We start from the raw sequence: 18412 nt of genomic DNA, 5'->3' as shown, positions 1-18412 counted from the left end.
TGTTGTTTAGTCTGCCTAGCTTCGTTTTTTCAACAAAGAATGATAATTAGGACTAGTGTTTTTTTATGGAAAGGGCACTCACGTATGTATCTAGTCTTAATCATTGGTAATTTAAACCATTGCTGGAGATTGCTTAGCCCTGATATACACCATAAATTACCGGATATTTCTGCTGTTCCAATTACCGGGTGGTTCCGCTGTTCCTGTTAAAGGCAAATACAGACTATCTTGCTATGAAAAAAATAATAAAAACTTACTTCATGCAGTTATTTTTTTTTAAATACACAAAAAAAGTATTTAGCATGTTTTTGTCATTTTTGCATTATATATTTCCATGTGTGGTAAATTGTAGATCATTTCCGGTTTACTGATAAGACAATTTATGATTTTGAAAGTGGTGTCCATTACTTAAAGAGCCATTATAAATCAATCTGGCCGTGAACTTCATCACGGTATCAACAGAACAGAGCATAGAGGGTTCGCAATGCATTCTCGGCAATTAGGTAATGTTACGGCAATTTTCTGATTGATAAATCATGGGCGAAGAATACCCTTTAAACTCAACATTCATAATCCGAATTGTATTGTCCGAAAATATAGCAATTACTATCTCCCTGAGCTAGGAACCAGGGATCCTTAACTGATCCCCGTTTAAAACAAGTAGTACCGTTCTAATTGAGCACAATTCTCGCAATGTCTCGGGCATAATTATTTTTCACCGATTTCCTTTCATGTTTATATATGTTCTTTCCTTTTCACCGATTTCGCCGATATGATTGACAGTTGATCTTGACCTTTCACTGCTAGTTCATTTGTATCTGTATTGTACGAAAGTACAACCGAACCCTGTTAAGTGGAGGTCACTGTTCACTTTGCGTGGTGCATATTCTCCTGGATCTCAAAGTAAGTAAGTGACAGTAATATAAATCATTCTTCAATGGCGCAAGTGTGATTTAACATACAGAACTATTACATTATGTATCGCATCGTTCCTTTTCATCTGTATAGAATGGACAATGATTTTCTTATATTCTATATGTTCAAATTATGCCGCCATACTATTGTCTATTGACGTAATTTCTCGAGAACATCTAAATGTAATTAAGAATGAATTTTAGAAAAAAAATGAAGTTTTTGTAGATTTCAAGGCCTTATCTGTTCTTGGTAAAAAAGAGTGAATTCACGATTTTTCCGGAAATTCGGATGTCCAGAAAAATCTGATCTCTTGATAATATGTTGTGCCTTTCCACATAATCGATAAAGAGATAAAAAATAACCAAAAAGATAAAAGTAATACAGGTAGCTTGGTAGACCAATAGCCCAATTATTTACATCGTACCTACACCAATATAAGGACCTTCATTGGTAAATATGGAACACAAATAAGGACCAAGCTGTTCGACATACAAATTAAGTAATTTGCTTAAATAGTGCTTAGTAATAAGTCTTGACAGGCGGCATACAATCAATTTTAGGGGCATTGGCGTCTTTTACGTTTGTTAAACCGTTCACAGTACTATCTCTATATATTTGATACTGTTTCACCTTGTTAGGGTCTGGCTGTATCATGTGAAAACTTTCAGATTGAATATATAATCTTTCCATTAACAAACTTCTTATAGATGATAAGACGTTTAATGTTAAGTTTTCCTGTATTCCACATGTCAGAAACATGAAACACTAAATCGACAAGAGATTGAACATTAACGTTAAAATGAGACGAAACACAGAAGTTTACATATAATTCATCAAACCCGTGGATCCCACAGTTATCACTCTATTAAGAGCGCAATAACTGTAAACACAGGGCAATTGCTATGACACTCCTTTGCAATAAATCAGGAGTTCCTTTTGGATATTGAAGTCCGTCAGAACATGATTAAATTGTTTTACTCTGTGAATTACGACCAGTATACATTAGATGTCAATAAATTTTAAATTATCATGTGGTGAGTTGTATCCCATACGTCAAATACCTTAGATTGATAATGACATATGCCTATCGTTCTAAACTTAATGATATCCTTACTCATTCAAAAAATGTAGCATTAACCTTTCCTAGTTTAGTAAGCGGCGATTTACGCATGAAAGTCCCAAAATATCTAAAAATCTGGTCAATTATTTGGAACGAGAATTTCAGTATGCATTCTAAAAGCTGTCTTGTCCTTCCAGGACTTTTCATTGATGCTACGGGCCTAACTTTTGAAGTGTAGGAGGCGACTGAGAAATATAAAAACATTATCGAAAGAAATGTCAAAATCCAGAGAGAGACGTTCATTAGTCTTAATAATAGTTTCCGCAATTTTTATTATTCTGAAGAATTTCAAGCACATGTGTATACTCTGAACCGTGCCGGATTCGAATGAATTTAACATGGCATTCTGGTTACGAAAACCTCGATGGAGCAGAAGACACTTTTTGAACACCTGGTGTTACTTTCCTTTTTTTGAAAGTCTGTGTGCATATATCTCTTTCGGTCGTAATTTGCCCCAGATTCACCTGATTTACGTTTGGAATTAAGATCCTGTTTTCATGTCGCCATTTCCTAAATCATTTTTATATTGATTATCGCTGACCATGAATTTGAAATGTTCATTTACAAGACATATTTTGACAAACGCACACAAACACACTTAAAGAAAACTGTTTCTTTATGCCATCTATCTACCAAAAGCATTTAGCAGTTCTCGCCAAACTAAAACCTCTGAGTTTCAGTTTCTAAATTTCCAATCCAAATTTCGTCAGTTGGTTGTTGATTCTTAATGTTATACCATGAATTTAGAACTTGGTCGAGATCAGGTATCAATTTCAGTAATTAAATTACAGAAGAAGAATAAATATAACAGCGATTGAAACCAACGATATACAACAGACAATTAAAAAATGCTCTTGAATATTCATCATACGATAATCCTCGTTTTTAAATATTTAATAGTTTCGATCTGGTTATTGTTTATCTATCTATTTAAATGATATAATTTACAGCATACATGTACTCAGGTTTTATTTAAACAAACGTGGGAACATTTTTTCCTATACTTTAATTAAACCCATACATGTATCACTTTTGTGTACGTGCTGCACGTGATAAGTACGTCGTACTCTAACAGCGTTCACAAGCACTATATAAACACGTCACTGAAGTAAAGGAGTCGTTGGAATTAAAATTCCAATACAAATGTCAACTTCAAAATTTCGAAATTAGGACCAAATTACCATGATTCGCTCTGACATTAAATTCCGTGATGTTTTATTGTTGTCGGCGATGGAAAAGCAATCTATTTCAAGAACTGTCGGCTCCATGTGCTTTAAAGGTAATCTGAGGTGATCTAAACATTATCGGGATCCTGTCCTGTTCCGTTATCGCGATTAGTTTCCAACATTATTGTGTGTCCCTGTAGTAAACAGGCTTTATTGGGCTTTTTGTAGTGAAGAGTTCTTAATCCTGTCGTCATTTTTGTCAAAAATCACGTTTTCGTCGTTGCGGAGAATTTAGACATTTACTTCAGTCAAAACCCTGTAACAAGTGGGGTATTGATAGGCTTTGATATGTCTGTAGCGGGATATCACTGTATTATTGAATAATTCTATGATTCTAGCATTGTAAAAACGAAATACTCAATTCCTACGTTTAAAACTTAATATGACAGCAATGCAGAAAAAACATTTCGGTTGTGTTTTGATTGTTTAGTAGAAAAAGTGATTTGAAATTGAGATAGCACGTTGGTCTTGATAAATCTATAACGGGTATGTGTATTTGTCAGTGATTAATTCATTGGTCACAGGATGATTATAGACACCCAAGGACACTAAGTGAGATGGATATACGAAAAAGGTCTTTTACAACGTTTGTTTCCATGACATTTAAGTGATAACCTTTGCATATAAGAAGATTAAACAAATCAGTCCTTGCCATCACTTCTGACATTGCTTGAAACCCTTTTGTGGACACAGTTCTTCATTCAAAGATGGATCTATTATCCCGCACGTACGTAATTCGACATTTGTGACAGTATGTTAATGACCGATTGACCTGGTCACTTTTTCATTTCTTCTCAATCATTCCTAGGATATGACATGGTCCTATTTGAAATTTTCTATCGCTAAATGAAACAAAAATAAATTCAGCCATGATCAAAATCTTGTTCACACAATCAACACAATCCGTTCAATGCTTAGGTAAAGTTTGTGTCATCACCCTTGATGTCCGGAGAGTTCAGGACCACAATGACCGATCAATATCGCTTTGTACCCTTTAGCGTATTTGCGTTAAACGTATAGCAAGTAACTTACACTGAACAATATATTTAAACATCTGCATGTCCATTGTTGGGTCTATTTAACAAACTTACGTCGTATTCAGTGTTGTACATAGAAGTCGGTCTAGTTAATCTGTCAGCTATTGGTCAATTTAATTTTTTCAGTGAATTATGACATCGTCGCTGAAATTCGATTGAAGGTATGTATATTAATACATTTGCAATTGTCCAGTTTGTTTAAGTTCCAGACCTTCGTTTTCGATGTGGCCGCAGGGAGATTTTTCATTTAAAGTGACCTTTTCAGAATGACTACTGGCTAGTAAAGGTATTCATATTTGTAAATATTTTGATAACAAATTATGCGATTTGTATTGTATATGTACAATTATAATTCGTCACTGAAGGGTTTTAGCTTGTGTGCCGACACTTGTGAATTCGTTTACGTGTTGCGTATAATACAGAAAAGCGCTCGCCGTCATTTGTAAGGTGACAGGCGCCAATCCGCAGAGACTTATTTCAGCACTTTCGCGTTTCCACAGAGTTGTGCTTTAAGAACTCTTATCACCAAATACACTTTTATGGATTTTAAACTATCACGTTGGTAACCATGGCATCGTGATAATCTGGGAAAACTCCGTTCGAAGTAATGACTGACGTTAAACGTGCAGGAGCAATATGAGTCGTTGACGTGAATTATCGTTAAAAAAATCGGTATGGATTTAGATGTGTTTGAACCAGTTATATCGGAGCTCTTGTCTCTCAAACTGTTTGATAAGGAGAGGAAAGTTGGAGGTAAGTTTATCACTACAATTGTGATCGCTGATCTCACATGTATGAGCTGCTTGATGAGGAATGTATTATACGTATTCTGTTTTGCTATATTATATATATATATATATATAGAACATCACACTTAAGATCATTTAAAACAATCAATCTCATCTCAAATGGAGAATGCAGTCACATGGTGCAGTAGGCTTTTCTGCATTGATGTGCTATTCCAATATTTGATTGAATGTAGTTTTGGCAATTCGCTCGCCGACATTCGTTGAAATCAACACGTAGTTTACGGGTATTAATTAAAATCGTGAAATTTCAAAAATCAGGAAATCATTAATATTGATAAGCATCAACTTAGAAATATGTTTTTATGTTGCATTTATCACGGAGAACATTTCCTAGCGTATTCCTACAATGAAATACGTCATTATGATGACTTAGTTGGCACTCTGTTTGTTCATGTACATACATATGCTGCTGGTATCATGTGATAAATTGAGATATACCACAATTCGGATACCATATCCTGATCCTTCACTTACACGTGTTACCAACACAAAGTAATCGATAACAAGATATCCTAATTCTCCTCATTTGAGTAATCTTATCGCAATATAAAATAAAATTTCTTACTATTTTTACGGTGTGTGTCTTGGCCTGACGTGTGTGTTTTATGGACTCCAGTTATAAATTACTACCTGTGACGTCAGTTCTTTAAGTAGACCTGTCGGTCTCTTTGGATGTAAATCAAGGTTTAAGGCATATCACCTTCTACTACCTTGATTACATAGAACTCTCATTGAGAAGTGAGTAATTTTAAGAAGATAATATTGTGATAAACTAACTTTGTCACCAGCCATTCATACTGAGGTAAACCCCGTACAATCCACTCTATGTATAGCTGACAGAAGAAACCTTTCACCGTTAGTTCTGATTGAGTCGCTTAATTCTATTACGTAATATTGACTGTATGTTACTTTCCTTAATAGTGCTAATCTGTTAATTCACAATGGTAATTCTTTAATCAGTCTTCATTATAAACGTATGTTGTAGTATTGCATCGAAACTTATCACAGACTCTTACTGGATTGTAACCGGTTCAATACGGTTTTAAATGTTTTCTTTGTGATGTTAAATTAAAATGCATGGTATTTGCATTCTTTATTCGTGCGGTATTATATATATATATATATTCTGAAGTAGCTACTTTGATGTTGAAGGTATATCTTTTACTGATCAATCATAGAAAAGAATTGCAACATCCTAGATTGTTTACTATCTTTACTACGAAAGCCTAGAAAGGTCAAATTTCGAATGGAAAAAAAAATAAAATCGCGTTATTACGCGAATAAAAGCGTAATAACATCTTTCAAATGTCGTAATAACGCGAAAAATGTCGTAATAACGCGGGAAATGTCGTAATAACGCGAAAAATGTCATAATAACGCGGGAAATGTCGTAATAACGCGGAAAATGTCGTAATAACGCGGAAAATGTCGTAATAACGCGACTTTATTCGCATAATTACGACTTTAAATTAAATTAGTGTTTGGTCGCTCCCTTTTTATTTCAATTTTTTTTTTGACGTTTATAAAATGCTTATGCAAACTTTAAAATAGTATGATTAACAGGAATTGCACAATTTTAAACAAATATTTAAATATCATAATGCTTTTTATCAGTTATGAAATGAACATCTAACCATTTCGTCCGTTTACTATCAACTTCTGACCAATAGTCATGAAATTTAACTACTTACTTTTTCCTCGTGTTGGTGATTGATACGAACTGTCCTTCAATCTCGAAAGAGGATACAAGTATATGTGTCAGAAAGGGAGCGGAAATCTTGACTTGTCTCGCGTTATCACATATAATATCTCGAAGTTAGTAAGTGGGGTTTTGAGAACAGTATACAGAAGTACTTAACATACAAGATGGTTTGAAGGGTTGATAAGAAGATCACCTTTACACAGGTAAAGTGTTTGTCGCAGTACTGTTTGGCGTGTTAAACGTGGTCAATCCGGCTTACATTGTATTTCAACGAGATCTTTGGCACACAATTTCGAATATTCACATAGATCAGTAATCTATCGAAGAAGCCCTGAAATGCTTATGTCCCTTTCCCTACTTGAAAATGACAAAAGTGCAAGAATCAGATGTTAAAAGTGTACTATCAAAATTCTAAAATGTTACCATGAGAGTGTGCATTGTAAGGTATACGTTACTGAAGCTGTGCGATCACGTAGACCAGTACCTATAAAAGAATTATATCATGCATGTGATTTTTCATGTTCATTATGCCAGAGATCCGAAGCTTTCTTAAAGGATTCGCAACGTCATGCGCATGTAGATTAACTTGATTTGGAATGAAAATATTATCACGTGATCATAGTATAATAATGTTCTAATATCAGTGCAAAATCTAAATACACAGGAAAATTATTTAATCTAAAAAAATAGATAAGAATGTTTTACAAAGAACTCTGTTGATGGGACAATCTCGAACAAGATTTTATATTTCATCCAAGATCTGCAGGAAGCAAAGTTGAAGTCACATTCAACAGCTTATCAATTTATGTACGTCTATTTAAAACTGGTGTCAGCTTATACGTAATACCGTTGATCGTGTTGCAATGAATGATATATGACCTCTTGTGATTGTACATGCACTTATTACAAAAATTCATATCGTTGAAAAAGTTGATCCACCGTGATCCATCAGTCAGTCATTTATTTTTGTAGATTATTTAAACCTGGATCTACTTTAGATTAGAACGCTGTGTGACAGTTTGTCTCTACATCTTGATTTTCTCGATTTACACTCACAAGAATATCTACGGGGATACCTTACATCTAAGCGGTATGATGAACATGACGACTTCACCTTACAGTGGTCATCGGAATAATAGACATAAAGTTGATATTACGATGAAGGGAAGGGGCGAAATTTTGTACAGAAATGACGGATTAAATATCTGCTGTTTGGTGGTCACGTTGTCTGCCTCTTAAATAATTTACAACCAACCTGAATTGATAGATATTGCTGTAAAAGCCAACCATGACTGCGATGGTTTCTAAAGACAAAAGTAGATGTATCATAAGCTTTAACTGCTGTTAATATCTCGTGCCTCACATCACGGGAATATACATCTATGTCACACACTTTGGTGTGAAATATACTAGAATATATCAATATATTCAATAGCCTAGTTCATCTAAATACTTACTTCACAATAAAGCAGTTTGTTCAAATAGTCGAGACAGAAGACGACAACATCATTAGAGTGCTCTTTAAACACAAAACATGATAGAACGGCTTCTTTTCAAAAGCAATATATAGTAAAGGTTTCACATAAAAAAGTGAAAATGTTTCTTATTATTTTGCTTTATCATCTCAAGTGAGTTTTCAGATCTATTTAACAGCCTGAGTATACCCCCCGTTTCGTTAAAGTTTGTGGGATTACCATGATTTCTATTAAGATTGTTTGCATAGGATTCTAATTAGACTGGCTACTACGAGCTTCATATAACAGCTGTGTTAGCCTCTTCAATCAGATACCAATCTTAAGTACTGATCTTTACCTAATGAACCGTTTGTATAATGTAGATTTCAATATTTGATATGTCGGATTTTCTTTCGTTTTGTCTGTTGTAACGCAAATAGAAAACAGTATTATAACGTAACGTGATAATTGAATATTTGCTTTCACCATTTAAGTTTCAAACTAGGCTTTAAAGGTTGGACTTGAATCTTGTCTCAATGTCGTAAGGTTTCGCCTGCAGGGTACTTGTGATAGACAGAAACGAACTTGGGTAACTTATACCCGGTAACTGGGTATAAGGAATAAGAAAGATTCATGTTCTTTAGTGCGACAAAGAGATTAACAATATTTATTTACTAATTATTCAAGATAAATAACATAGAGCCAGCCTATCGTTGTCGAGATTAGTTTTGATGCGATAAAAGGCAGGGTATACCAGTTTTCTATAGTATTTCGTCTGCAGTCACCATAACTCTTCACGTTCCTTATCTCCTCTTGCTCTCCGTGGAGATTGTGGCTCGCCATAGGTGTTCTCTTATACAATTTATCATCGAATTCTGTCTTCTTGTTCTCAAGAGTTTGACGCAAACTTGCTCTTAACTGCCCGGATGTTGGGACCTATTTGGCACCAGTTGAACAATATGTAAAGGGGTCACAACCTCCTTTTGGGAACAGTTCCATGTCCATGATGTGTGTGTTTATTTTTGGAGAACAACTATTGTGATATCCGCGTTGGTGAGTAGGACATTTATACATACATTTTGTGTACAGGTGATATATTTGACAGTCCCCTGTACGACACAGGTATCACAAACATCACACCATGATTAAACACTGTATACGGCGAGAATCAGTGAAAGATCTCGAGGTTCTTTTGTCATTAAGGAAGACTCCAGTCCTGTATTATTTCCAATGAAATCGAAAATGTGTGTTTTCTCTTTCAGTTCATATACTCTGTATCAATTCCATTTATTTGGCGTAACTTTGCTTAATTTTTGGTCCACTTATATTGTAAATAAATTTTAAAAAACATACAATATATTTATTCCTACGAAGTGTTTATATCATAGAAGTCCCTCATGACACTACCAGTCATCTTTGTAATTTTGAAATAGATATTAACGAATGAGTAAACATTAAACCAGACCAAAAAGAAGAATGGAGTTTTTCATTGACTTCGGTTGGAATATTGCTTTCTCTCACACCACGAGTAGTCCAGTGGTTATGTGTTCGGACTGAAGACTTGGACAATTTGTTTATGATTGCTCATTAAAAGGTTTCTACAACATACCAGAAATATCGTGTTAAATTATACCGAACAAAAAATAATGCTGTCTTTGTCTGAATTCCTGCTTTCAGTACATATTTCTTTACTTTGTGGAAAACGTTGTTTGTTTTCTATTACAGTAGGTGAGTGTTATTCAACTTCTAAAATCAATTTATCATTTCAGCTGTTTTATTATTATAAAAGATATACCACAAATGGTATAACATTTCCGCATGTTGTGATTGGCTGACAGAATTGACTTAGACCGAGAGGTCGCTTCACGCATTCACGGAAATCAAAACGCGCAAAAAGTAGGTCTCAACAATTTGGAATTTTTGATAGTTTGATTTTTATTTGGATTCATCCTCTTTTTTACTTTGAAGGTAACTAACCAATTTAACTCTAGTTATGATATGTGATTTTCTGAAATTGTCAGAAATGCATATTGATTAGCAGTGTTTGAATGAAGGTCCTATCATTAAGCCCTAACTCTTGACGTTAACAAAACACACACGAATAAAGAACAGATCATTCAAATTCGAAATAGTTTTTATAGTATTAGAAACAAGCCACTCAAATGGTTGTGATATATATTTAGTTTGTTATTTCTCAAAAGATACGAAAGTGTTTGGGTACCTTTTGAAAGTGCAAGAAGTGCAACATACAACAACCACTCTTTGTGTAATCGCTTTATCAGCAACAGATCGAATTCTAGGCGTCACAGTGACAGAAACATACCTGTGGATTACCGGAGGTTACTGCCTAATATTTTAACGCCAGTATCAGTCATACTAACCAAACTTGTACACACATTGTCTTCACACACAAGGATTATTTAAGTAAATATATCATAACCACATTAGGATATGAAATAGATACAGGTGTTTTCACTGACTTGGAGATGAAACGCTTTGGTTACGCAATACGACTTTGTGAGATTAACATTGCTTTGGAGATAGATTGCGTCTAATCCCTGTCTCGGGTTTATGTACATCCACATCGTTCTCTGTCGGTGCTGTAGTATTATGGCAGATATCACATGCACGTCTCCGAACTGAGTATCTGTCTGTTATTTTGGTGTGTAGGCATACTTTAGCAAAAACATAAATTATGCTAAATATGTAATATTACGGACATATTTAACGCAGATGGATTTCAATATTCTCAAAATAGTGTTGGTCCTGCGGTGCAGTTCATTTTCCATTGTAACCCTGAGATCTATATCGTTTATAGATATTTTGATCATTCATTGGGGGGTTGTGTGGTGATCTTTCTATATCTATCATATGTTTGTATGTATCAAGTGGATATTATTTCAACTTTATCATGATAATTTAACAGTTTCCTGTTGTTTAATGTCTTGACAGTACTAATATGAGACCAGGCTTGTAAATAGATAACTCACAACTTATATATGTATGTAACTAATAAAATAGCTGTAGCACATAGAGAATATATTTATAAATGGTGTTAAGATTTACACTGTGGTCCAGAGAAAAAAGCTAAAACATCCGGAAATACACTAACCTCGTCCCATCCATAATTATCTTTTTATGCGATTTCGGTTTCAACTTTTATGTTACGTGTTTTCCCAAATGATATGTTTCCTGTTTCCCTATCCTGACCCCGGATGAAACAAAAACTAATATGGAAATCAGAAAAATCTTCACTTGTGTTACCTGCTTCCGACTTGTGCGAAAAGTACATAGCCCTTTTCAATTAAATCTAACGATTGCCGCATGCCTTCGGTAAATACCGATGACAAAAGGTCACGTGCATTCCGTTGTACATATATTTATTATTTACACACATAAACGTGTTTAAACTACTCCTGCACGAGTCATGATGACAACCCGTCTCCAACCAGGAAAATAAATAATAATACCATTTGACGATAATTGGGTCTATTTTTAACATCAGATAAAAAATAAATAAATTTAATCAAATTGATTTGGTCATTTATCCAACGAGCAAATATAAATATGATTACATTTGATATAATTGGATCGATCATTGTCAGTAGATTACTTATAGATTTTAATGCTAGACCAATTACCGTAATTGGTGTCGAGGTATTTTTGTTTTTATGTGGGGCGGTCCCTCCCGTAGTGTACGGTGTTAGGAGTAGAGACTATAATATCTACAAATTCAGTACCTTGGACCGCCTTTCTGAATGTCACAACGATCAATTAACAATCATATACAATAAAAATCAAACAGCCGGGTTCATTGAAAGATTTCTGAATGAAGGGATGACAAATAAAAATCTCGATAATATCACACACTTGTATTCAGTTCCATAAACGTCATGAATATCAAATTTGTCAGGTTTTGTAATGTTTATTGGAGTCGGTCGATGATTTGGGGTGATATGAAACACTGCCTTTACAAACAGTTAACACTATCAATGAAATATATACGCAAACGTTTAACCCAGGCCTGATATTGAGTAAGATAGTTCGAGAAAGAAACATATATGTCTAGATCCATATCTCTCAAGCCCTAGCATTGGCTCACCGGGGGCTGCGTCGGTTACTAATTATAATTCCAAGCATTGATCACTTCTTCTTACAAATCTTAAAATGATGAAATGGATTACTGTTTTCTAAAGGGTTGCTTTGTTACATTTCTGACGAATATACTTTTTGAATATCCTCAAATCGTTTGACATATCATGATTTTCTGTTTTAAGCAAATTACACTAATATTTGTTAACGTTTATTATTTTATCAAGTTGACTGGGCTAAGGTGTAGGGTTTGGTGCAAAGGTGAAACACTTTGAAATAAAGACTATAACAATCGGGTCTGTGACGGTCGCAGGTTCTCTCTCGAAATACTACTATCCCATGGCTATCGGCAGAGATACAATAGTTCTAGGGGAGGTCCTCATACCTCAAACAATCGGAGGTAGAACCAGAGGACCTGGGGTATAGATCTCATGTTGGTTCTTTTTTTTTTTTTGCACATTTGCGCCATTCTCCATTTATGACCTCCCTTGCGAATTCCTTGGTACTATAACTTCTACCAGTCTAAGATTTCACGGCCGGTGAATCTCACACTTGACATGAGATAAAGCTACATTATGTATTTGATTTACTTCTAAAGTAGCATAGCACCAATTACGTGAAACAGTTAATATAAAGCATAATAAAAAATTATGTTTCCGGAATTACCCAGTTACTTATTTACATTCTCAAAATCGCTGCATTTCAATAACACAAACTTCAGTCGTCACTGACTAGTCCTTGTACAAAAAAGCTGCATAATTTGTTATCTAATTCATTTGTGCGTCTTTTTACCATCCTTCAAGTGAATGCATTCGTTTGATGCTAGTGCCCCGCTTAGTGCTCTACTCGATATAATTGATATTTGGTTTAAATTGTTATTTGTTAGACATGTTTCAACACATTTTTTTCAATCGCAATAAACACTCGATATCGCAGTTAAATCAAAATAATAAAACGCTGTTAAAGATTTATAAACCCAACCTAGCACATTATTTAGTCTAATGATTGCTTTGTCACCAAACCAGGGGGTACCGACATGACAAGTATATCAAACACAGCTTATTTATTAATTACACCGACAAACATGTTGACAATCGACACTTGTGATAAACCTCAAGTCTTACGATGGTACGCGTGTAAAGATGTGTTATCTTTAGCTTTGTCGTCCACTTAAATGGATCAGCGACTTCCATTGGCGGTCAGTAATCCCACATCCGGATGTTTCTATATTTAGATAGTATTTTGAACCCTGAGGATCCCTGTTATGTAGGGTATAGAATGAATACAGGTTTGTGACGTCAAATGGTTATAAGACCAAAGTGTTTATGTTATATAATGTATGGTCGGAGTACAGATGACGTAGATTTATGGGTTAAACTGTAGTGTTTAGTGTTGATATTTTTCTCACGGTCAAATGACAAAAAAGTGAGTAAAGAAATAGCTTACTAACATATATCAAACATGTACTTATGTACTTAAAGTATAAACAAGACAAACTTTTGTTTAGGCTGCAGCAGAAAGGTATATTAAATGAAGTAGAGGATGGAAATCGAGAAATAAGTGAAGAGAAATATAGATGTATGCAAATGCATTGAAATGGCAATGTTGATAAGCTATATATTTAGTATGTATCGACCTTGACATTTACAGGCGAGTAAAATGATATTAATTATGATCAATAATTTGGAATGGAGGTGAGCTAATTTTCGCATCAGTATTTGATTAAACATCTCATAAAACCATGATGGGCCGAGATCCAACAGTGAGACACATTTGATTAAGAAATAGGGTACTATACTTCTTAAACTCAGTCATCAGACATTGCTTACATTCTCTCCAATAGCAATAGCAAACTTGAATTGTATTACTAATCACTGACGTTGTTTTCCAAGTCTTCGTCATCTTATGTCAGACTGCTTACCACCATCTTGCATGACAATGTCCTTAATTAGCAAAACAGTCGTCATGCTCACTTCCATTGACGCTATTAAACACGTTGGATCTAGCAATATCGACGTGTGTGATGCTCGTATACTTATCACGTGACTGCATCCCTGATCAATCAAATTCCGATAATTATAATTTTACTTGAAAATTATGATGTCGTCGTTGAGACATAAATCGACAGAGAGAAGTATTTGTGTAAATCCTTCTACTTTGTTCACGCCGTTGCTTTTAAGAGGAACATGATGACAGTATCACTGCCGTGTTATAATTATTTGAATGATGCATTTGCCTTAAATTGTCACAAATCAGGAAATGATCTCCTTAAATGTATGTCTACTATATCATACCTCTTGGTATCCCCCCTTGTTCGTGGTTGTCGTCATTATGTCTTCTGTTTTACTTGGTTATCTGTTTGTTTTCAAGCGTTGAAAAGTCGACTTTCTGGGATAATTTTGTCATTACAATGTATTTGTGTATTTCCTGGGGTCGGTTTCCCATTTTGTATTATTTCGAATGCAGATTACAATGCTGTTTGTTGTGGTGGTGTCCACGGGGAATTGAACGCATATCCGGAATATCTCGAATGCAGACTACAATGTTGTTTGTTTTAGTGGTGTTTATGGGGAAAAGAACGTATATTTAATTTGTCACAGCGATATATCGGACACAATCAGAAAATAGATAAAAATATAAACAACACCTGTTGAGTGCTGAAAGAATGTGAAGACTTCTCTTATCACTTATCCAACACAGAACATGTCCTTACTGATAAAACAATGCTAAAAATCTACCGTTTAAACGGATTCTAAGTTCACTAGATAAGATCCCAGGAGATAACATACTACCTTGTGTAAGGATTTTCACAAATATGCATAATTGTAAACCACAAATACAGCAGTTGAGGTCTCGTGTAATCGGATGGCCTGTGGAGATTATGATGTCGATTTCAGATAACGCCCTAATCAAAGAAAACAACAACATGTGTTTTGGCTCAACACGTGTTGTGTAATTGGTGATGAGTATCTCGAGACTGTGGCCCCAGGCCAACACTGAGCAGCCATGCAAATTAACTGCGTATTATCATAAAGCGTCGATAACTCAAAATCATAATGCTAAACGTCATATAATATTGCTGTAACACCATAAAACGTGCTGTGTAAGTCTCGTGTAGTAATTGTGCATTATTGTTACAGATGATCAAAGTGAAAGACTGAGAAATGAAATAGTCAAAGTTATTACACGATTACCTCCCTTTAATTTAGAGCTCTCTAAATGTAAGTTTGCATATCATATTCTCATATAAGTTCCCAATTATTTTTATTTATTTTATGGAATCCGTCTCCCTTACTTTCAAATTGTAGCTAACGATAAACAAATGAAATAAATGATAAAAGAAATCCGTCTCCTGAAATATGAGATGTTTTGATTTTTCTCATTTTGTTTAAGCACGTAAAGGCAATGCATTTGTACTGTTTCAATATTTGTGGATCGCGATAGACGGGGCGTGTGCACTTTGCTGAACCCCTTGTTGTAGAACGCCCGGCTCGAGACTTGACACCGTTTTTATCACATCAGCTAATACGATTTTGATATTCAGTTTCATTATACAAACACGTGGTTATATTATCATGAAAATATGATCGATAAATGTATATGGAATGATTAAAATGATCGAGCGCTGTATAACTGCAATATTTATATAAAACCCGATAAAACACACATAACTATTTCCGATAGACATAGCGCAATGTTATTAGAATATTTATGGATTACGTAACAAGTACAATCTGATCTGTTTTCACCAAAATATCTATAAACAACGAGTATTGTTACAACATGTATCGTACGGATTCTGCCACGTATTGCATGATTAGGGTTACTAAATGCATAATCTTGCCCTTTTTATGGGTACGGAGGTATTTGGTATCCCAACGCATCGTAACATGACTTACATATCAAGTTCCCATACAACCGATCTGCATGTCGATAGGTGCCTACTGTATACTTTTTTTTTTTTTTTTTTTGTACACCAATGAAAATTTTGTCTTCAGTGCCACGTTTGTTTGCCGTCTTAAAATATTTATAAGTATTTAAAAAAAGTTCAAATTTTGTCAGTTGCTAGTCTATATAGCCCTTCAGGAGTCCAATGCTATGAAAAGAAAATACCAACTTGTCAACATAATCATAATACAAACTCAAAGTTAATAACACTATGGCAAAATATCATCAAAATATCGGCTTACGCAAAGACTCATGAAAAATGTAGCAGAAGAATAAGAACAGGTGTTCCGGAAGGTGCGTCATCTGCTTCATCGGAAGCACGTGACATGTACATCTTGTTCGTTCTGAAAATTATTAATTTAATATGCATTCTTCTTCTTAGTATTTTCTTCTGCTTCCACGTTCCGTCATAAAGTTTTCTGACACTTTTCTCCAAAGCTCTATGTTGCACCTTCCTCCAGAGAAATAATCCTGCACTGTTGATCAAAATATAGATATTGTGAAAAATAGCTACAGTTAATATTTGTTTTTATAGTTTTTGGTTAAAAAAAAAGAATTCCTTCAACTAATATATATCATTTTTTTCAATTCCGGTTTTGTAGTAGTTGTATTTGCAATTACTGTTTACTTTAAATGGCTAACAATCTGGTTTTCTCGGAAGCGAAGAACGTCATATATATTGGCCTTTGCATATTGTACATAAAGATACCCAGCGAAGTAACCAAATAATCCTTTGTATGTTAGCACAAGTAAATCTGTCCTCAATAACCCAGTCGCTATCGCAGAAAAAAAACACGCTTATATAATGAACTATCTTGTTCGCACGATGCTCACCTCATTGAACTTGATTAAACAGATGTATATAGATGAAGTCGGCTGTTCATGAATTAATTAGAAAGATCAGTTGTTAATTGTAACGTTCATCCGCTTCCAGCTAAAAACAGACACACTCCGACCACAGTGATAGTCAACGTCTTACATATCAACTCACGCTGCACGTATTCAACTCTCTGTCAATATTATGTAATTATCACAAATGCAGTGTAATTTAATTATTTCTTCGGTGAGTTTCCATGTTGTAATTTGCCTGTTAAGTCTTTCTTACCTGCCTGTGACAGGAAAATGTAGAATCAGACCCAGGTGTCCGGGCTTTGTCATTCAGTATACGATTTTTTTATGCCATGTTACACATCATGCAAGTGTCGTTCAAAACATGTGTGTTATTTATCAGAACGGTGCAAAACCACCCAGGTATTTAATGCACAATTTAGACCCACAGATGTGTAATCAAAAGGTCAGGGTTCAAAGATAACACCATTTGTAGCTGTCTTGTCCTTTTCTCATTGCCAATTCTACAGTAAATGACTAGGAAAACGGTTCCTATATCTGGTCGTGGATCTAGGTGCACATTTCCTCAACTGCATACTTTTCTTTGTTTGGAAATATTTTAAAGAAATAAATCAGAGGTGATCTTGCGCTGCTAGACATTATCTACCCCGTCAGCTGGTGGGTTCAGATAATTAATAGCCTCTGTATCATCGTAGATTACACTATTTACAGCTGATCTCTAGCCACAATTGATCTTTTTTTTATGTTTGCATTGGAATAAGATATTAATTATCCAGCAACCAAAATAAGTCATTTCCTCTCTCGTTGAAAACAGCAAACTTACAAAAGGTGAAGGCAAGTGCATTTATATGAAAGGTGTGTAAACATATGTAACCAGTTTCGGTCACTAAGTGTTGAAAATTGATAGTAAAGAAAATCGTATGTATTTCGTACATGAGATTTTCTCTGAAATCTTTAGTGAATAGAAAACAAATTGACTAATGTTACTTGTTTATACTTGGTTAAAATAGGACACTGTGCATTATTCGGAATTGTTCACTCAATCGAGAAATACGACACTGGTCGGAGGGTGTGGAGCTATTGTTTAACTCTCGCATCAAATCATTCATTCTTCCAAAACAACCCGTCCGTAATGTATAGTCATGCTAGAAATGGAAAAAGGTCAAAGGTCAAGCAGTGTCCAATTCTTGCGTAACCCACAAAATCATCGCTAACATTCACTGTAAACAAAAGAAATAAGGACGGACATTGATATTTCAA

The sequence above is a fragment of the Ylistrum balloti genome, unplaced genomic scaffold (genome assembly GCF_031769215.1).
Source record: "Ylistrum balloti isolate Yb309-2 unplaced genomic scaffold, AGI_CSIRO_Ybal_v1 Utg369586, whole genome shotgun sequence".
In the NCBI taxonomy this organism is placed as follows: domain Eukaryota; kingdom Metazoa; phylum Mollusca; class Bivalvia; order Pectinida; family Pectinidae; genus Ylistrum; species Ylistrum balloti.
This window is presented reverse-complemented; position numbering follows the sequence as displayed.